General features: G+C 41.1%; 1 long non-coding RNA gene across 1 annotated transcript; it reads left to right on the top strand.

Annotated features, from left to right (window-relative positions):
- Positions 1–1,496: 1,496 nt before the first annotated feature.
- Positions 1,497–22,011, top strand: LOC101907503 (uncharacterized). Its single transcript, XR_806768.4, has 3 exons — positions 1,497–2,055; positions 12,518–12,581; positions 17,562–22,011. It is a non-coding gene; the product is annotated as an uncharacterized lncRNA (long non-coding RNA).
- Positions 22,012–22,505: the final 494 nt, after the last annotated feature.

Genomic DNA, 22,505 nt, shown 5'->3' with positions numbered 1-22,505 from the left:
GACCTGCATATAGGTTTCTCAAGAGGTCAGCCCTGGGTGTCCTTTGGAAGGAATAATACTAAAGCTGAAACTCCAGTACTTTGGCCACCTCATGCGAAGAGTTGACTCATTGGAAAAGATTCTGATGCTGGGAGGAATTGGGGGCAGGAGGAAAAGGGGACGACAGAGGATGAGATGGCTGGATGGCATCACCGACTTGATGGACATGAGTTTGAGTGAACTCCAGGAGTTGGTGATGGACAGGGAGGCCTGGCGTGCTGCAATTCATAGGGTTGCAGAGAGTCAGATACGACTGAGTGACTGAACTGAACTGAACTGATGCTTGGTTTAATTTCTCTTGTCACCGTTTTGAAATTGTTAATGAACAAGAGACCCTGTGTTTTTCATTTTGCACTGGGTCTTGCAGATTGTGTAACTGGTCCTGGACAGGAGTGATACCTTGAAGAGTTTGTGAAAACTCAGTGAGATAATATCTTCTTTTTTTTTTTTTCTTTCATTTTTGTTTGATTAAATGGACTTGAAAAATTAAGCTAAGTCATGTATACTAATGGTAGCAATATTGACTAAAACTCCATTCCTATATAAGCTTGCAAGATTTTTATAGAAAATTAACATTATAATACTAGAAAATTATTCACTATTAGCATCCTAAGAAAAAAACTGGACAAACCTTTCAAAAGCAGATATCAGAGGCTTCATTCTTGTCTATTTCCCATCCTTTGACTAGAGTTCAATAATAATTTTGGTGAGATCAATAGTGTTCACATTTTTATGACTATTACTTACAGTAAGCCATGGTGAATGGTATAATTATATTTCCAATATTGAATGATTGGAACTTCACCATGGTGAATGGTATATTTCCAATATTGAATGATTTATTATCCTCCAGAGGTAATAATTGTCACTTTTGACATTTGTTTGGTTTTCTAATTACTCATCACTAATTCAAAATCTGCTGTATTAGTTTGCTAGAGGCTATCATAACAAGGTACCTCAGACTGCATGGCTTAAGCAAAAGAAATGTCTGTTCTCATAGTTCTCAGTGAAACAGTTTGTAGAAGTGAATGATTTGCAGAATTCTTGCTACATTTGGGCTCCTTATGATTATGCCCAAGGATGGGCTTAGTGGAAAAAGGGCTCAGAGTAGCGTAACTAAAGTTTGGTCAAGGAGAGAGTCTTCGTCCATGCCTTCCTGTAGTATACCACGGCATTTTAATTTCATTTCATATAGGCCACCATTGGATTAAAATTTCAGCCAAACCATTTAGAGACACTCTCAGCAGGTTGAGCTAAAACAATGCAATGGGACACGGTCTTTACTGTACTCATATCAATTAACTTGGCTTGGTCTACCATTATATTCCTTCCCTTTTATTTTAGTTATTGCTACTTATCAAATTTCCTCAAAATTTAGGGACATAAAACAACAAACACTATCAGCTCGTGTTTTCTGAGGGCCAGGAATCTGGATATGGCTTACCCATGTGGCCTGACTCAAGGACTGTCATGGGGTTGTAGGCAAGCTTTTGACTGGGACTGTGGTCTCTGAAGACTTGATCGGGGCTGGAGGATCTGCTTCCAAGACCACAAACTTGACTGCTGGCAGGACATTTCAGTTCCTCATCACAGGGCCCTCTCCATAACACTGCTCATGACATGGCTTTCCCAGAGTGAGTAATTCAAAAAGGAAAGAGCAACAGAAGCTACAGTGTCCTTTATATCTAATCTCAGAAGCGACACAGCATCACTTCTGTATTTTATTGGTCACGCAGATGATAATGATGTGGAAAGAGAGGTGGGGATCATTGGTTAACTACTTAGTTAACTTCTAGTTAACTACTACACATCCAACCAAACATGCTTAGCCTCCATCCCCAGGCACGCTGCCCAAGTTTCTGTTAACATAAATCTTGCACTTTTTTTGTCTTACCTTCTAGGATCTCCTGCATCAAGGTCTAGAAGCAGTGGGAGGTATTGCCAGTTGCTTTTGAGAAAGCCTAACACACTCTACAAGGCAACTACCTCAGGGAAGTCTATTACAATTTTTTTCAGGTAAGGAGCAACTAGGGCTGCACAGGTAAGGGAGGAAGGACTATTTCTACTAGCAAAGGAGGCTCAACAGGATTTAGAGATTCATGATCCCAGTGTCATCTGAATCTTCTTGTGTGTTCCCATTCACGCTACTCAAAACAAAACAAAACAAAACAAAAAAACACCTTATTTTAACATGAGGCCCGCAAGATTGGAAATTCAGTTGCATTGTAATTCAGGAATGGATTTTAGGTTTGGTTTGGTTTTTAGAGATTATGGGCTTCCCCTTGTGGCTCCGCTGGTAAGGCATCTGCCCACAATGTGGGAGACCTGGGTTCAATCCCTGGGTTGGGAAGATCCCCTGGAGAAGGGAATGGCTACCCACTCCAGTATTCTGGCCTGAGAATTGCATGGACACTATAGTCCATAGGTTTGAAAACAGTTGGACACAACTGAGCGACTTTCACACTTAGAAGTGCATATAGGAAGGCAGTCAGTATGTTTTCTGATCCTTTTTCTCATCTAAACTGAGAGTTTAAAACCCTAAGTTCATCGTTTCCTTTCCCCTAGTTCTCCAACATAGTTAAGAAAAGAAACAACTCCACTGTAGTTCTTATTTTCACTTAAATATTCTCTGGAAGCATCTACTTGGTCACCCAGAGCTTTGCCTTATTTAGCCATTTGGCTAATGATGTCCACAGATCATAATTTAAGAATTTTTTTTTTTTTTTGCTAATGCATGCCATGAACAACAATGTCACAATTATGACAACTGGTTACCAATGTCTTTAAATTCAGTAAGACCAGATAACTCAGAACAAATTCAGAGAAACCCATTCTTTTCTTTTTATGGCTGTACTATGGGGCTTGTGAGATCTTAGTTCCCCAACCAGTAATTGAACCCAGGACCAGGGCAGTGAAAGTGATGAGTCCTAACCACTGGACCACCAGGGAATTCCCAAGAAACCCATTTAAGGTTTGATTCTCCCGGAATTGCTTCCAATCCTACTGTCTATATCAGAATTTGATCAGAGAAGCATAGGCACTATGAGTCATATGGAATACAAGATTTATTTGGGGGATTAGATCTTATGAAATTATGGGTGCTGGAGAAGAATTTGCCTCTATGTCTGAGGTTGGACCTGAAATTACTGTAAATTGGTAGGACTTACAGCCAGATGGGAAAGCTGGACATGAAGTGGGAGTGAGCAGGGACAAACTAGAACCCACAAAGTCAAACGAGACCGTAAGTCTGTCTTATCATCTACAATGCGGGTTCCTACAGGAACCATGGTGCGGGTGTTCATGGGAGCCATGGTGCAAGTGCTCATGGGAGCCACAGTGCTGCTATGCATCTGGCCCAGGACTCAGGAGAAACCAGGGAGTTCTGTGAAGGAGCTCCATACCTGGCTTCTGCCCCATTCTAAGGTGAGCCAGCTAATCCGCCACAATGAGCACACGCGGCCACAGCACCTCATGTCTTGCACTGACCTTCAGAGTGTGATGACTGCTGCTTCCTGTCTGCCTTTGGAATCTTGCACAAATTTCCCTTGTGACCAGTCCTGACTCAGGCTCATATTGGGAGATAAGCAGTTAAACTTTGAGATACTAGAGAGAGAGAAAGTTCAAGGAGAACTTTTCCACAGTTGAGAAATTTAGAGCTAAAAGTCAAGTTTGCTTTTATAGATTTGATGATCTTCTCTATCATGGGGAATCACCAGAAAGGCCTTAAATAATTCCTAGCACAGTCATGTAATAAAAAGATATAAAAAATTGTGCAAGGAAGACAAAAGTCCATTTTCATATCCACCCTGAGGAAAAAAGGATGACATCCACTTGTTTGTTTGTTTGTTTGTTTTTTAAATTAGAAATCTTGTTTTTTGGTAGGTTTTACTTTTTCATATTTTTGTGTGACTTCATAAACAGAGTAGAGAGAAGTTTGTCTCTATGTAGCTGAAATAAGTTAAAGTAGGCTTTACTTTTAAGGCTGTAATTTCCATTCTGGAAAGTTTTAAAATCCCTTCTTTGAAACAGTATCCTTGGTTGAGACTAAATTACATTGGCTGTAAAACTAGCTGTGAGCTCTACCATAGTGCACCCCAAGAAAGCAGACCCAGCTCTGAAGACTAGGCTTAGACTCTTAAACAAAAATTTTTTTTAATTTATTTTATTTTTTGGCTGTGCTGGGTCTTTGTTGCTGCACAGGCTTTTCTCCAGTTGTGGAGAGCAGGGGCTACTCTCTAGTTGTGACGCACAGGCTTCTCATAGTGGGGGCTTCTCTTGTTACAAAGCATGGGCTTTAGGGTGTGCAGGTTTCCGTAGTTGCGGCACGTGGACTCAGCAGTTGCGACTCTCCAGCTCTGAAGCACAGGCTCAATAGTTGTGGCGCATGGGCTTAGTTGCTCGGTGGCATGTGGGAAATCTTCCCGGACCTGGGATCCAGTCTGTGTTTCCTGCATTGGCAGGTGGATTCTTTACCTCTGAGCCGCCAGGACAGCGCCCCCACCAGGCTTAGACTCTTGAAATCACCATGTTTGTGTGTGGAGCTGAACACAGTGAAAGTTACAGCTGTATATTCAGAGACGCTTTATTTTATAGGAAATAAAAGGCAGGGGAATCCTTTTACCCAGTCTTTATCACTTGATATCTTGAAATTTCCTTTTTTTCCTGCAATTAAAAGCATAAAATATGCTTTGGTCCAGAGAGGAGAGGCATACCTAGACATGGCAGAGCCTAAAACAGTCCACATGGAAGGTGCACACCCATGTGGCACTCTAGTCACTCAATGGCTACAGTTCATCACCTGGACAGATTTTATGAGGCTTGGTTATCACAAATTCAGTTAAGTCACTCAGTCGTGTCTGACTCTTTGCGACCCCATGAACTGCAGCATGCCAGGCTTCCCTGTCCATCACCAACTCCCGGAGCTTGCTCAAACTCATACCCATTGAGTTGGTGATGCCATCCAACCATCTCATAACCTGTTGTTCTCTTCTCCTCCTGCTTTAAGTTTTGCCCAGCATCAGGGTCTTTTCTAAGTTGTCAGTTCTTTGCATCAGGTGGCCAAAGTATTGGAATTTCAGCTTCAGCGTTAGTCCTTCCAGTGAATATTCAAGACTGATTTCCTTTAGGATGGACTGGTTGGATGTTCTTGCTGTCCAAGGGACTCTCAAGAGTCTTCTCTAACACCACAGTTCAAAACCATCAATTCTTTGGTGCTCAGCTTTCTTTATAGTCCAACTCTCACATCCATACATGACTACTGGAAAAACCATTGATTTGACTAGACAGACCTTTGTTGACAAAGTAATGTCTCTGCTTTTTAATATGCTGTCTAGGTTGGTCATATCACAAATTAGAGTTTCCCAAATCTGGTTTCTCATCAAAGCACCTGGGGAGCTTTTAAAACACAGATTTCTCAGATCTCAAAAGATTCTACCTTAATAAGTCTGATGAAGAGTCCTGCTGCTGCTGCTGCTGCTGCTGCTAAGTCGCTTCAGTTGTGTCCAGTTCTGTGTGACCCCATAGACGGCAGCCTGCCAGGCTCCCCCGTCCCTGGGATTCTCCAGGCAAGAACACTGGAGTGGGTTGCCATTTCCTTCTCCAATGCATGGAAGTGAAAACTGAAAGTGAAGTCACTCAGTCATGTCTGACTCTTCGTGCCCCATGGACTGCAGCCTACCAGGCTCCTCCGTCCATGGGATTTTCCAGGCAAGAGTACTGGAGTGGGTTGCCGTTGCCTTCTCCGAATGAAGAATCCTTGAAGCTGCCATTTTTTATAAGATTTCAAGGTTATTCTTAAAATAGCCAGGTGTAGGGACTGCTGATCTAAGAAATTCAAAGATAGGCGAGAGCCTTTGAAATGGGCCTGCCCCAGCGGTAACAGCATCTTGAATTATCTAGTTTGCCATGGTTGTAAAGTGCTCAGTTACTGGAAAGGAATCTCTGCTGAACTGGTCTGCTTCAGACTGATTATTGACTTTGATCTTCCACATGGAAGAGCAAGGTGCAAGGCTGCAGTGCACACCATCAGTGCCCCATACAAACTCAGGCATCTGAAGTAAGAGAAGTATAAAAACAGCTGCTTAAATACGGACACAGCCACAGAAGTTTTAGAGAGAAATTAATATATCTGAAGAATAGCAAATGTGAAAAATAATGAATATAAAATGAAGGGACTACGCAGTTCCCTGGAGGCCTACTGGTTGGGATTCCAGGCTTCCACTGCAATGGCCCAGGTTCAGTCCAGGGTCAAGGAACTGAGATCCTGCAAACCAAAGAAAAAAGAAGGAACCAAGCCTTACTAAAAGGAATAGAAATAGTTTTGTTTATCCTTAGATGGTACAGACTATATCTAACACCTAAATTTAAATGTAGTTTTATCACAGTTCGAGTCTCACGCCACTTGGGATGTTTTTCCTGTAGCAACTAAGAGGCCTACTCACAAAAAAGATCAAGTATATGCTCAGTTGCTCAGTCATGTCTGACTCTTTGCGACCCCATGGACTGTAGCCCACCAGGTTCCTCTGTCCTTGGGATTCTCCAGGCAAGAATACTGGAGTGGGTTGCCATGCCCTCTTCCAGGGGATCTTCCTGACCCAGGGATAGAACCCACATCTTCAGCAGCTCCTGCATTGGCAGGCAGATTCTTTACCATTGAGCCACTTGGGAAGCCCAAACGATAAAGAAAAGCCATCAAAATCAGGATATGACCAGTGATATAATACTACTGTCCAATCTATAGGTCCTACCTAAATTTTCCAATACTGTCATTTATAGCAAAAAAAAAAAAACAAATCAACACTAACCAAGAATACCTTTTATTCTAGTCCACTATCCAGTCTAGGTGCATGCTGCATTTAATTTTCATGTCACTTTAAGTTTCTTCAATTTGGAACAGTTCTAACTTTCTTTGTCATTCATCCCCTTGGCATTTTAAGAGTACAAGACAGTTATTTTGAAAAATGTTGTTCAAACTGGCCTCTCTGATATTTTCTCAGGACTGGATGTAGAGTATGCATTTAGGGCAGGAGTATCATAGAAATGATTCCTTCTTCTTTTTGGAGTGTCATATGAGAAGGCACATCATGTTTTGTTCTGTTACTGATGAGTGAAACTTTGATCACTTGATCAAGTTGGCATTTGCCGAGTTTCTTTACTGTAAGGTTACTATTTTTGTCTGTAATTAATATGTAGTTTGTGGGGAGATACTTTGAGACTGGGCTTCCCTGGTGTCTCAGTGGTATAGAATCCACCTGCTAATGCAGGAGGCCCAGGTTTGATCCCTGGGTTGGGAAGATCCCCTGGAGGAGGGCATGGCTATTCACACTAGTATTCTTGCCTGGAGCATCCCATGGACAGAGGGGCCTGGTGGGCTATAGTCCATAGGGTCGAACAGAGTTGGACACAACTGAAGCGACTTAGCACAGTACAGCATTTGAGACTACCTAAGTATTCTGTTCTACAACAAACTTTCACCTACTAATTTTCACATTTGTCAGTGATTGTTGCTTGAATCAATTACTATTGTGATAATTGCCAAATAGTGATTTTCTAATTCTATCAGTCCTACATTTATTCTACTACCAGGAAGTGCTTTCCTTTTCCCTCTTATTTAATTCATTTATTTGTATCAGTATGGACTAATGGATTCCCGTTTTATTCAACAATTTATAATCCAATAGCAACATTATTTTTTTTACTGCTTCTCTTGTCCCAGATTTGAAACCCTTTAAACTGGGAACCCCTTTAAGCTGACCTTACATTTTTTTCTACAAGTCCCCATCATTTTTTGAGTACTTTGTTACATTCTGGTGCAGCAAGAGGTTCCAGGCTCACGGTATACTTTTTCTACCCCAGCCCAGGAATCAACCATTTATCTGAAGGGCTTTGGTTCTGTTTACAAGAGAATAACAGAAACAAAAATCTGGGAGCAAAATATGGTTAATGTTCTGAGGTGTTTTCTCAGTGTATATATACATACATACATATTTCTGTCTATCAATCCATCTATCATTGATTATATCTTCTATTTTTAAAATTTTAATCAATTTAATTTTTACTGTGCTTGGTCTTCATTGCTGTGCATGAGCTACTCTCTAGTTGCCTTGCTTAGGCTTCTGATTGTGGCTTGTCTTGTGGAACATGTGTTCTAGGTCATGTGGCTCTGTAGTTGTAGCATGTGGGCTCTAGAGCATGGGCTCAGTTGTTCCAAGGCATGTGGAATCTTCCTGGACCAAGGATTGAACTGTGTCCCCTGCACTGGCAAGGGGATTCTTAACCACTGGACCACCAGGGAAGTCTGATTATATCTTCTTCCTTTAATTGCTATTCTTTGCTTCAACAACTCATCTGGTTTATATATATATATATATATAAAATTTATTTTTTAATGTGTTTTTGGCTGTCCTGGATCTTTGTTGCTGCCTGGGCTTTTCTCTAGCTGTGGTGTGCAGGGGTTACTCTCTAGCTGCAGTATGCAGGCTTCTCATTGCAGTGGCTTCTCTTGTTGTGGAGCAGGGGCTTTAGGGCATGGGGCGTTCAGTAGTTATGGCTCCTGGGCTCTAGAGCACAGGCTCAGTAGCTGTGGTGCACAGGCTTAGTTGCTCCATGGCAATATGGGATCTTCCCGGATCAGGGATCGAACCCATGTCTGCTGCATTGGCAGGCAGACTCTTTATCACTGAGCCACCAGGGAAGCCCATGATTATATGTTCTTTTAAAAACCACGAGTGCCAGTGGTGAAAAATTGAAAGCATTTCCTCTAAAGTCAGGAACAAGACAAGGGTGCCCACTTTAACCATTACTATTCAACATAGTTTTGGAAGTTTTGGCCACAGCAATCAGAGCAGAAAAAGAAATAAAAGGAATCCAAATTAGAAAAGAAGAAGTAAAACTCTCACTATTTGCAGATGACATGATCCTCTACATAGAAAACCCTAAAGACTCCACCAGAAAATTACTAGAAATAATCAATGACTATAGTAAAGTTGCAGGATATAAAATCAACACACAGAAATCCCTTGCATTCCTATACACTAATAATGCGAAAACAGAAAGAGAAATTAAGGAAACAATTCCATTCACCATTGCAACGGAAAGAATAAAATACTTAGGAATATATGTACCTAAAGAAACTAAAGACCTATATATAGAAAACTATAAAACACTGGTGAAAGAAATCAAAGAGGGCACTAATAGATGGAGAAATATACCATGTTCATGGATTGGAAGAATCAATATAGTGAAAATGAGTATACTACCCAAAGCAATTTATAGATTCAATGCAATCCCTATCAAGCTACCAACAGTATTCTTCACAGAGCTAGAACAAATAATTTCACAATTTGTATGGAAATACAAAAAACCTCGAATAGCCAAAGCGATCTTGAGAAAGAAGAATGGAACTGGAGGAATCAACCTACCTGACTTCAGGCTCTACTACAAAGCCACAGTCATCAAGACAGTATGGTACTGGCACAAAGACAGAAATATAGATCAATGGAACAAAATAGAAAGCCCAGAGATAAATCCACGCACATATGGACACCTTATCTTTGACAAAGGAGGCAAGAATATACAATGGATTAAAGACAATCTCTTTAACAAGTGGTGCTGGGAAATCTGGTCAACCACTTGTAAAAGAATGAAACTAGAACACTTTATAACACCATACACAAAAATAAACTCAAAATGGATTAAAGATCTAAACATAAGACCAGAAACTATAAAACTCCTAGAGGAGAACATAGGCAAAACACTCTCTGACATACATCACAGCAGGATCCTCTATGACCCACCTCCCAGAATATTGGAAATAAAAGCAAAAATAAACAAATGGGACGTAATTAACCTTAAAAGCTTCTGCACATCAAAGGAAACTATTAGCAAGGTGAAAAGACAGCCTTCAGAATGGGAGAAAATAATAGCAAATGAAGCAACTGACAAACAACTAATCTCAAAAATATACAAGCAACTCCTACAGCTCAACTCCAGAAAAATAAATGACCCAATCAAAAAATGGGCCAAAGAACTAAATAGACATTTCTCCAAAGAAGACATACAGATGGCTAACAAACACATGAAAAGATGCTCAACATCACTCATTATCAGAGAAATGCAAATCAAAACCACTATGAGGTACCATTTCACACCAGTCAGAATGGCTGTGATCCAAAAGTCTACAAATAATAAATGCTGGAGAGGGTGTGGAGAAAAGGGAACCCTCTTACACTGTTGGTGGGAATGCAAACTAGTACAGCCACTATGGAGAACAGTGTGGAGATTCCTTAAAATACTGGAAATAGAACTGCCTTATGATCCAGCAATCCCACTGCTGGGCATACACACTGAGGAAACCAGAAGGGAAAGAGACACGTGTACCCCAATGTTCATCGCAGCACTGTTTATAATAGCCAGGACATGGAAGCAACCTAGATGTCCATCATCAGATGAATGGATAAGAAAGCTGTGGTACATATAGACAATGGAGTATTACTCAGCCATTAAAAAGAATACATTTGAATCAGTTCTAATGAGGTGGATGAAACTGGAGCTTATTATACAGAGTGAAGTAAGCCAGAAGGAAAAACACCAATACAGTATACTAATGCATATATATGGAATTTAGAAAGATGGTAACAATAACCCGGTGTACGAGACAGCAAAAGAGACACTGATGTATAGAACAGTCTTATGGACTCTGTGGGAGAGGGAGAGGGTGGGAAGATTTGGGAGAATGACATTGAAACATGTAAAATATCATGTAAGAAACGAGCTGCCAGTCCAGGTTCGATGCACGATACTGGATGCTTGGGGCTAGTGCACTGGGACGACCCAGAGGGATGGTATGGGGAGGGAGGAGGGAGGAGGGTTCAGGATGGGGAACACATGTATATCTGTGGCGGATTCATTTTGATATTTGGCAAAACTAATACAATTATGTAAAGTTTAAAAATAAAATTAAATTAAAAAAAATAAAAATAAAAACCATGAGTGCACACGAATACTTCCAAATCAGAATTCGCCAGAATTCATTCTAGCATTTGTTTTTCTTTCCACACTTACAGTACCCTTATTTGGTTTCCATTACCTTCGATATATTGTCTCTTACTTGCTTATCCCTTTTCTTTTGGAACCAATTTCTCAATCCTGCCCACTGTCTCCCTGGCATAAACCTTACAGGCCCACTGGCACTGGTTACCTGAAATTAAGAAGAGAAACCAATAAATTAAAGAAACCAACCCATGTTTTTTAAGGAAAAGAAAAATGGAAGGAGAAGAGGAAGAGGAATGGGAAACAGCTTTGGCTCTCATTATTAACAAATTAACTCCAAATTTGTATCAGTATAACTCAGTAAGAGTGTACTTCTTGCTTCTGTAAAGCTTAATGCTGATTGAATGGTTCTCCAAGAAGTTCTCTTCCAAGTGGTGACTCAGGGATCAAAGGTGCTTTATCAACACCATTGCCATCTCAACACGTGACGGCTGCTGGTTTGGCCAAAGGACAGAGTTGCAACAAGTAAAAGGCACACCCTCTCTCAGCGGCCTCAGAATGAAAGGAAAACACCACTTCTGCTCATGTTTCTTGATGGAGAAATAATCTCATGACATCACCCAGATGTACAGGATTGAGAAAGGTAATAGCATATGGATATTCAGGGACTCATTGGGTGTCCCTGGTGGCTCAGATGGTAAAGAATCTGCCTGCAATGTGGGAAACCCAGGTTCGATCCCTGGGCCGGGAAGATCCTCTGGAGAAGGGAGCACCAACCCACTCCAGTATTCTTGCCTGGAGAATTCCATGGACAGAGGAGCCTGGCAGGCTACAGTCCATGGGATCTCAAAGAGTTGGACAGGACTGAACGACTAACACATCCAATGTAGACACATTTGCACAGATTTTATTTATATCTAAATAACAACGTAGCTTCCTGATGAATATTCTTGGAGAATAACAATGAGGAAAAAATGAATAAACTTATATACTATTAAATACAGCTGCTGCTGCTGCTAAGTCACTTCAGTCATGTCCGACTCTGTGCGACCCCATAGACGGCAGCCCACCAGGCTCCCCTGTCCCTGGGATTCTCCAGGCAAGAATACTGGAGTGGGTTGCCATTTCCTTCTCCAATGCATGAAGGTGAAAAGTGAAAGTGAGGTAGCTCAGTCCTGTCTGACTCTGAGCGACCCCATGGACTGCAGCCTACTGGGCTCCTCCATCCACAGGATTTTCCAGGCAAGAGTACTGGAGTGGGGTGCCATTGCCTTCTCTGTTAAATACAGCAGTCATCTATAAAAACGATTTCAGTTTTGGATTAGTTTACTTATATACTTTATTTATTAACTTTTTTAAACAAAATTGATATTTTATTTAGGTTGAAGTAAACTATGCAAAATTGATTTTCTTCACCATAAATAATAGCGATATTTTCTATATTATTCCTAGATAAACCACAAAACACTTATGTTTGTTGGTTTTCTAGGTTTTGCTTGTAAATCAAGATGAGGCAGTAGATATAGTCATGGAAAAAAGAAGAAAACAGACAGGTAAGTTGTTCGTATCCATGGCCTCTGAACTTGTCTTGACAATGAAACTGAAGTGTTTAACATATACCTGCCAAAAAGCTTATGAAGGTGCAGACACAACAAAGGAAGGTAAACAGCAACAACCAGATGTGGAAGAACAATGGCAGGCTCTTCCATTCAAACTTTAACAATAATTTGTTCCTTTAACTTCATTTGGTAAAGACAAAATCTAAACTGAAATCCTTGTTTGGCGAGCTCACGTTTCTCTCATGGTCTGATTATTGGATTGTCTGATTCAAAGATATGTTTTCCAGTAGTTGGTACTAATTAGTAGTTAGCAGGATCATGTCTCTATAATAGCCACTCCTAGTCCAAAGGCTAACATACTCTTTCCTGGTGGTCCTTGTAAGCATCTCGATTATTAGCAGTCCAAGGTTGGAGAAACCCCAGTAAGACGGTAGGTGCTGGAGCAGCTGTGAGGAGATACCCCATGTCCAAGGGCAAAGGAGAAGCCCCAGCAAGACAGTAGGAGGGGCGAATTCATGTTTAGAATCAAACTCCATTCCTGCCAGAGATGCTCAGTGCTCAAACAAACCGTGTGTGCACCAGGACCCTACAGAGACTGAGACAGAACTGTGTTTGAGCATCTCCTGTGGAGGTATGGGTTGGCAGTGGACTGCCACAGGGGCAGGGCCTCTGGGTGCAGCAGACTTGGGTGTGGCATAAGCCCTCTTGGAGGAGGTCGCCATTAACCCCACCATAGAGCTGCCAGAACTTACACAGGACTGGGAAATAGTCTCTTGGAGGGCACAAAAAGAACCTTAGGCACCAGGACCCAGGAGAAAGGAGCAGTGACCCCACAGGACACTGTCCCGGACTTGCCCGTGAGTGTCCAGGAGTCTCCAGTGGAGGCGTGGGTCGGAGGAGGCCTGCTGCAGGGTTGGGGGCACTGCATGTAGCAGTGCCAGCATGGGATGTTTTGAAGGAGGTCACCATTATCTTCATTACCTCCACCATAGTTTGGCCCCAGGTAAATAGCAGGGAGGGAACACAGCTCCACCCATCAACAGAACACTGGATTAAAAAACTGTAGTAAAGGTGCAGCCCTGTGCTTCCTTCCTTAATTATAACTATTTTTAAATTTTGAAATAATTTCAAATTTACAGCAAAGATGAAAGAATAGTAAAAGGGTGTACTTCATCTAGAGTTACCAGTTTTTAACATTTTGCCACAATTGCTTTAATAGATTCTTTTTTGTCCATCCATCCACCCATCTTTATAATTCGAACCATTTGGGAATAAGCTGCAGACTTACACTTTTACCTAAATACTTGAGTGCATTTCTCAAGAAGCATTGTTTTCTTACACAATCCCAGTAAGATGATCAAAATCAGGAAATTTAACTGTGATAATATAATCTACAATCCCCAATCAAAATCTGCCAATTATCCCAATTATGTCCTTTAGTAATGGCTTTTTTTTTGGGGGGGGGGGGTCCACATCCAATCCAGGATGACACATTGCATTTAGGGGTCATGTCTCTTTAGTTCCCTTTACTCTGTAAGTTTCTCAGTCTTTCTTCATCTTTCATGACATGGACAGTTTTAAAGAGTACAGTTTAGGTATTTTGTAAGATTTCCCTCTTTGATGTTTCCTCATGATTAAAGTTGTGCATTTAGGGAAGGAAGGAGTATAGCTGATTAACAATGTTGTGATAGTTACAGGTGAACAGCAAAGGCCTCAGCCATATATATGCATGTATCCATTCTCCCTCAACTCCCCCACCCCATCCAGGCTCCCACATAACACTGAGCTGAGCTCCGTGTGCCATACAGTAGGTCCTTGTTGGTTATCCATTTTGAACATAGCAGTGTGTGCATGTTGATCCCTAACTATCCCTTCTCCTCATTCTTTCCCCCCTGGCAGCCATAAGTTCATTCTCTAAGTCTATGAGTCTGTTTCTGTTTTGTAAATACATTCATGTACATAATTTCTTTTTAGATTCTGTATATAAGACATGTCATATGATATTTCTCCTTCTCTGTCTTACTTCACTCATATGACAATCTCTAGGTCCACCCATGTTGCTGCAAATGACATTATTTCATTCTTTTTAATGGCTGAGTAACATTCCATTGTATATATACACCACCTCTTCTTTATCCATTTCTCTGTCGGTGGACATTTAGGTTGCTTTCATGTCTCCACTACTGTAAACACTGCTGAGTGAACATTGGGATGCATGTATCCTTTCAGACCAATTTTTTCCTCTGAGTACATGCCCAGGAGTGGGATTGAAGGGCCACACAGTAGCTCTGGAACTTCCCAGGTGGCACTAGTGGTAAAGAACATGCCTACCAATGTGTTCTAGGAGATGTAAGAGATGTAGGTTCAATCCCTGGGTGAGGAAGATCCCCTGGAGAAGAAAATGGTAACCCACTTCAGTATTCTTGCCTGGACGATCTCATGGATGGATAAGCCTGGCGGGCTACAGTTCATGGGGTCTCAAAGAGTCGAACATGACTGAAATGACTTAGTATGCACATACAGTAGCTCTACTTTTAGTTGTTTAAGGAACTCCATAGTGGCTGTTGGATAAGGCAATGGCACCCCACTCCAGTACTCTTGCCTGGAAAATCCCATGGACAGAGGAGCCTGGAAGGCTGCAGTCCATGGGGTCGCTGAGTGTCGGACACGACTGAGCGACTTCACTTTCACTTTTCACTTTCATGCCCTGGAGAAGGAAATGGCAACCCACTCCAGTGTTCTTGCCTGGAGAATCCCAGGGACGGGGGAGCCTGGTGGGCTCTATGGGGTTGCACAGAGTCGGACATGACTGAAGTGACTTAGCAGCAGCAGTATAGTGGCTGTATCAATTTGCATTCCCACCAACAGTGTAGGAAGGTTCCCTTCTCTTGAGAGGAGCTACTTTTGAGACTGTGTCAATACCCTGTTTCTGAAAAACTCATACCAACTCATTTTCACATCCATTGATGATGCTTGCCTGAGTCAAAGACTACTACAATAGTTAAAAATGGTAATTTTTAAAGTTCTTTTCCCTTCTACATCTTTTAGTTGACTATTCTACTCTAAGAATGAGCTTCCCTTTTAAAAAAAATTGATTTACTATTGATATAGACTCTGGATTCTAGGTTATAATACATTATGGTTATTTTGATGTTCAAATTATCCTAGTGAGAGCCCCTTCAGGTTGACTTCTTGTTCTTCTAAAACGTCCCATCACTTTTTCGCACACATCCTTACTTTCCAAGATAAGATATTCTGGCTCTTTTTTCTCCCCCACATTTTTCAATCTTCGAATCAGTCATTTCTCCATGAATCCCTGATTCCTTTTACTGAGAAATAGTTTTTAGGAACCTAGTCCTTTCTTAAGGAAGGGCTTACATTATTGAACCTAAAATGATTTGGGTGGTCTTAACTGCAGAAGTGAATTAGGTCCCATTTGCTCCAGCTGAGAAAGCATTTACCTCCTTTACATTTCTGTAAGATCCTAAATTTTACAAGGATTTGTTTTGATTATCAGTGGGTTCTCAGCACATACAGTGCCAGAGATGCTTAATAAAGTATTCCATAAACATTTGTTGCACGGTTTACATGCTGCCAAGAGAAATCTATTTGAGATACAGTTCCAGGTTTAAGTTCAAGGATCACTAATGTGCTTACATTTTTTGCATTCATTTGTTATGGCCACTTATGCTACAGATTGGTAGCTTAAAATAGACTTACGTGTCCTTCTGTTTACCTTGATGTTTTGTATTATATTAGAAACCTTTAGGAGTCAACAGTTGAGCCAAAATTTTTCAGTGTCCCTTTTTCAAGACTGTCCTGTCTTCATGATTTTCTAAATAACTAGGCCATGGTTTCCATAAATGTCATTTCATTTTATGAAGACTGAGATGATACTATAAAATCTGAGGTGTTAATTCACAATGAATAGTTGAGAATTTTATGCTTGTTTCCTCTGATAAAACTGAGGTCATAGTCATTCAGGAAAAAGGAACAACACTAGTAATTTTTTTGTTTACTATTGGATTTGGGTAAACAGGCACAAAGAGAACATTGAAGTCACACAAATAATAACTACAGAAAGCAGTTACTGCCATCAGTGCTGGAGGAACTGATTTCAGACGCCAACAGCGGTGAGCAGTAGCTGGAAGTGAGACCCTAGTTCCCTGACCAGAAGTCTAATTGCTAGACCAGAAGCCAGCAGCTAGGGCTTAAAGCCCCAGTCCTTGCCTACCTTGACAAGAAAGAATTCTGACAAGGAGGCAGAAGGTAAAGAGAAAAGTAAAATGTTTATTGGAAAAGCAGTGTAGGAATTCCCTGGTGGTTCAGTGGCTAAGACTGCGCTCCCAGTGCAGGGGGTCTGGGTTCGATCCCTGGTCAGGGAACTAGATCCTGCATGCTGCAGCTAAGAGTTCACACACCACAACTAAAGATCCTGCGTGCTGTAATGAAGACCAGGTGCAGCCAAACAAACAAAGATTTTAAAATGACATTTTTTTAAAGAGAAAGTAAAGCAGAGTACATACAGGAAAACGCATGGGCAAACTCAGTGAGAGTCTTGAGAATTGTGCCTTTGGGAGGTTAAAATATTTTATAAAGCGGTAGTATTCCTGTCTTCCCTCTGGCCAGTCATCTTGTTTTTCAGCCCCCTCAACCCACCTCAGCTAATTTATCTCAGGACCTTCCCCTAGGTGCACAAGCACCCCTCAGCCAAGATGGATTTCAATGCAAAGGCATCTGAAAAAAGCAAGACTTATTACAGCTTGTCATCCCCTGAACATTAACCCCCAAGGAGCCTTTCTGCACCTGTGTAGTGTCTCCCTTGCCCCAAGGAGGGAGAATGTGAGATCTCTTGATCCGTTTACTTAGACAAGGTTTAGCCCCTCTCTGTTCCTACCATAACTGTTATCTTCAAGTGTCCTCAGGAGACAAAGCCTGGCTATTAACCCTATTTTGTTGTTACTTTCATTTCAGAGAGCAAACAGGAGGCTGATTGTACCTGGAGACCACCTATCTCCTGTCTGAGGAAATGCAAACAGGCTAGTTGTACCTGTATGACTTGAAGCCCATATTTTTTCTCATCCCAAGAAATGTAAACAGGAGGCCAGTAGTAAATGCCTAGCCTAGAGCCCATCTACCTCCTGCCTCAAAACAAATTAAAGAGGTTGGGGTTATTAGAATTTAAGAGTTGCGAGAAGGGGCTATGTGGAACCAGAAGCCAAACCTGTGAGAAGGTGCTTGCCTTGCTGCTGCTGGTATCTCCCATGGGGACTCAGGGAGGCTAATTCTAGAAATGCCAGAAGAAGCTGTCGACAGGAGTCAACTGGTGCTGCTGCTGGAGTAGGACATGGCAGCCCACTCCGGTATGCTTGCCTGAAAAATTCTATGGACCTATACAAACCTGGCGGGTTATAGTCCCTGGCTACAGTTGCAGAGTCGGACAGAACTGAGGAGGCATGCGCGCTGTTGGAGTGACGGGAGTCAAGATGTGAAGGATTCCAACAGGAGCAACGGTGAAGTCCCTCCTCTTGATTCTAGCATCCCCTATTAATGGAACCTAAAATAATTTTTTGCTTGTCTCAATCCTAGGCATAGAGTTAAAGAGGAGTGGGTTTGGAGCCAAGAGACAGTCAATTCTATTAATTCAGTTTAGTCGCTCAATCGTGTCGACTCTTTGTGACCCCGTGAACCACAGCACGCCAGGCCTCCCTGTCCATCACCAACTCCTGGAGTCTATCCAAACCCATGTCCATCGAGTCGGTGATACCATCCAACCATCTCATACTCTGTCAGCCCCTTCTCCTGCCCTCAATCTTCCCCAGCATCAGGGTCTTTTCAAATGAGTCAGCTCTTTGCATCAGCTGGCCAAAGGACTGGAGTTTCAGCTTCAACATCAGTCCTTCCAATGAACACCCAGGACTGATCTTCTTTAGGATGGACTGGTTGGATCTTCTTGCAGTCCAAGGGACTCTCAAGAGTCTTCTCCAACACCACAATTCAAAAGCATCAATTCTTTGGTGCTCAGCTTTCTTCACAGTCCAACTCTCATGTCCATACATGACCACTGGAAAAACCATAGCCTTGACTAGATGGACCTTTGTTGGCAAAGTAATGTCTCTGCTTTTGAATATGCTATCTAGGTTGGTCATAACTTTCCTTCCAAGGAGTAAGTGTCTTTTAATTTCATGGCTGCAATCACCATCTGCAGTGATTTTGGAGCCCAGAAAAATAAAGTCAGCCATTGTTTCCACTGTTTCCCCATCTATTTGCCATGAAGTGATGGGACCAGATGCCATGATCTTCGTTTTCTGAATGTTGAGCTTTAAGCCAACTTTTTCACTCTCCACTTTCACTTTCATCAAGAGGGTCTTTAGTTCCTCTTCACTTTCTGCCATAAGGGTGGTGTCATCTGCATATCTGAGGTTATTGATATTTCTCCCAGTAATCTTGATTCCAGCTTGTGCTTCTTCCAGCGCAGCGTTTCTCATGATGTACTCTGCATAGAAGTTAAATAAGCAGGGTGACAATATACAGCCTTGACGTACTGCTTTTCCTATTTGCAACCAGTCTGTTATTCCTTGTCCAATTCTAACTGTTGCTTCCTGACCTGCATACAAGTTTCTCAAGAGGCAGGTCAGGTGGTCTGGTATTCCCATCTCTTTCAGAACTTTCCAGTTTATTGTGATCCACACAAAGGCTTTGGCATAGTCAATAAAACAGAAGTAGATGTTTTTATGGAATTCTCTTGCTTTTTTGATGATCCAGCAGATGTCGGCAATTTGATCTCTGGTTCCTCTGCCTTTTCTAAAACCAGCTTGAACATATGGAAGTTCATGGTTCACATATGCTGAAGCCTGGCTTGGAGAATTTTGAGCATCACTTTACTAGCATGTGAGATGAGTGCAATTGTGCAGTAGTTTGAGCATTCTTTGGCATTGGAATGAAAACTGACCTTTTCCAGTCCTTTGGCCACTGCTGAGTTTTCCAAATTTGCTGGCATACTGAGCACAGCACTTTTACAGCATCATCTTTCAGGATATGAAATAGCTCAACCGGAATTCCATCACCTCCACTGGCTTTGTTTGTAATGATGCTTCCTAAGGCCCACTTGACGTCACATTCCAGGATGTCTGGCTCTAGGTGAGTGATCACACCATTGTGGTTATCTGGGTCGTGAAGATCTTTTCTGTACAGTTCTTCTGTGTATTCTTGCCACCTCTTCTATCTTCTGCTTCTGTTAGGTCCCTACCATTTCTGTCCTTTATTGAGCCCATTGTTGCATGAAATGTTTCCTTGGTATCTCTAATTTTCTTGAGGAGATCTCTATTGTTGTACTCTATTTCTTTGCACTGATCACTGAGGAAGGCTTTCTTATCTCTCCTTGCTATTCTTTGGAACTCTGCATTCGAATGGGTATATCTTTCTTTTTCTCCTTTGCTTTTCACTTACCTACTTTCCACAGCTATTTGTAAGGCCTTTTCAGACAGCCATTTTGCTTTTTTGCATTTTTTTTTCTTGGGGATGGTCTTGGTTTGTGTCTCCTGTACAATGTCACATACCTCCATCCATAGTTCATCAGGCACTCTGTCAGATCTAGTTCCTTAAATCTATTTCTCATTTCCACTGTATAGTCATAAGGGATTTGATTTAGGTCGTACCTGAATTGTCTAGTGGTTTTCTCCACTGTCTTCAATTTAAGTCTGAATTTGGCAATAAGGGGTTCATGATCTGAGCCACAGTCAGTTCCTGGTCTTGTTTTCACTGACTGTATAGAGCTTCTCCATCTTTGGCTGCAAAGAATATAATCAGTCTGATTTCAGTGTCGACCATCTGGTGATGTCCATGTGTAGAGTCTTCTCTTGTGTTGTTGGAAGAGGGTGTTGCTATGACTGGTGGGTTCTCTTGGCAGAACTCTATTAGCCTTTGCCCTGCTTCATTCTGTACTCCAAGGTCAAATTTGCCTGTTACTTTGCTAAACAGCAATTATAGAAGCTCTGTTTGAAAGCATTGTAAATAGGGACTTCCCTGGTGGTCCACTGGTTAAGATTTTGCTTCCAATGCAGAGGGTGTGGGTTCGGTTCCTGGTAAGGGAGCTAAGATCAATCCCACATGCCTTGTAGCCAAAAAAAACAAAACATAAAACAGAAGAAATATAACAAATTCAATAAAGACTTTACAAATGGTCCACATCAAAAAAGAAAAATCTTAAAAAAAGAGAAAGCAGTCTAATATACTGATAAGTACAAACTCTAAAATACTGTAGTCAGAACATTTAAAGGCCCATGTGATTGATTTGTTGCATATATAAATTCAGTTATCTTCAGCTTTTGTTAAAGTATGTAGTTATTTCAAAAAATAAAGTTAAAATATAGAGCTGTCTTATTGTGGAGATACATATAAATAAGCTGAATAACTCAGATTACAAATTTGAAGAAGAATTCTAATTCAGTCTCTGGTTTGAGAAATCATAGTAAATGTGGTGTGATTTTTTCTTGACAGAAACCTAATAAATGTGTCAATCTGCTTTTTAAGGCACTGAAATATCAGAATATGAAAATCAAGGGGTAGGCAGGAAACTGTTATATAGAAATCAATTGACAGCCAAAAGGAGGGACAAATAGTAGATAATAAGGGGAAAAACAAGAATAAAACCACCACAAACTAAAAATATACAGCTGGCTCCAGCCCTGTGTAAAATTAAAGAACTTGACATGGTACCTGGTTACATATGTCTTTGCTTATTACACACACACACAGAGGACAAAAGGGGGTGTAGAGAAGAGCAAGAGAGCGAGACTCCCTTAGCTATCAAGACATATTGTCCTGACAATGTCCATCTATCAAAAATCACAAACGCATGTACCCTTTGTTTCAGTCACCTCACTACTGGGAATTTTTCTCTCACTTTTTAACACATGCAAAAAAATGCACATACAAAATGATTCACTGGGGCATTATTTACAAGACAATAACGTGGAAACAATGCACTAAATATACCAGTATGATTAAAAAATAAATCATGGTGCAGACACACATGGAATACTTTGTACCTGTGGATGGATAGATAGGTAGATAGACAAAACCGGAACCTTTTTATTGATGTATAAAGATTTGCAAAATACTGTTAAATGAAAAAGCATATAAAGAACATAGTACCATCTGTGTAAAAGGGGGTAATGTCTTCTTGTGTCTATGTAACATCTCTGAAAAGATATACACACAAAACTTAACATTGGTTGCCTGTGACGTGGAGAACTGAAGAGCTGGAGGTGAGGGGCAAGAGGGAAACTTTTCATTTTACAATGAAAAGTTTTGATATATTTAAAAGTTTAAATATATAAAAAATAGTTTGAACCATTTGTGTAGACTCTTTCAAATCTTTAATTTTACAAAAAGGAAACAAAATTATTACTGGAATGTTTCTGGATATTTCAGATTTTACTATGTGCAAGTTGGTAACATAAAGTGTTCCTGTTGAGTTGTACTGTAAATACAAAGTAAATTATCCTAAACTGATTATCCTAAACCTTGATAGTCAAGCTGTATTGGAAATAATAAGGTCAAATTAAGGCCACTTATTTCCTATTTACTAATTTTCTATTAGTCTACCTTCATGCTCATTTTTGTGTAGTGATATGAACAAAAGGACTAAAACCTAATTGTATTTTCCATCCATTATACAATAATATCAACTCAACATTTAGGAAAGTGAGCTGCTAAGTCACTTCAGTCGTGTCCGACTCTGTGCAACCCCAAAGACGGCAGCCCACCAGGCTCCCCTGTCCCTGGGATTCTCCAGGCAAGAACACTGGAGTGGGTTGCCATTTCCTTCTCCAATGCATGAAAGTGGAAAGTGAAAGTGAAGTCGCTCAGTCGTGTCCAGCTCTTAGCGATCCCATGGACTGCAGCCTACCAGGC

The sequence above is a fragment of the Bos taurus genome, chromosome 5 (genome assembly GCF_002263795.3).
Source record: "Bos taurus isolate L1 Dominette 01449 registration number 42190680 breed Hereford chromosome 5, ARS-UCD2.0, whole genome shotgun sequence".
Classification (NCBI taxonomy): domain Eukaryota; kingdom Metazoa; phylum Chordata; class Mammalia; order Artiodactyla; family Bovidae; genus Bos; species Bos taurus.
Note: the sequence above shows the minus strand (reverse complement) of the source record. Positions and strands in the feature narration are given on the sequence as shown.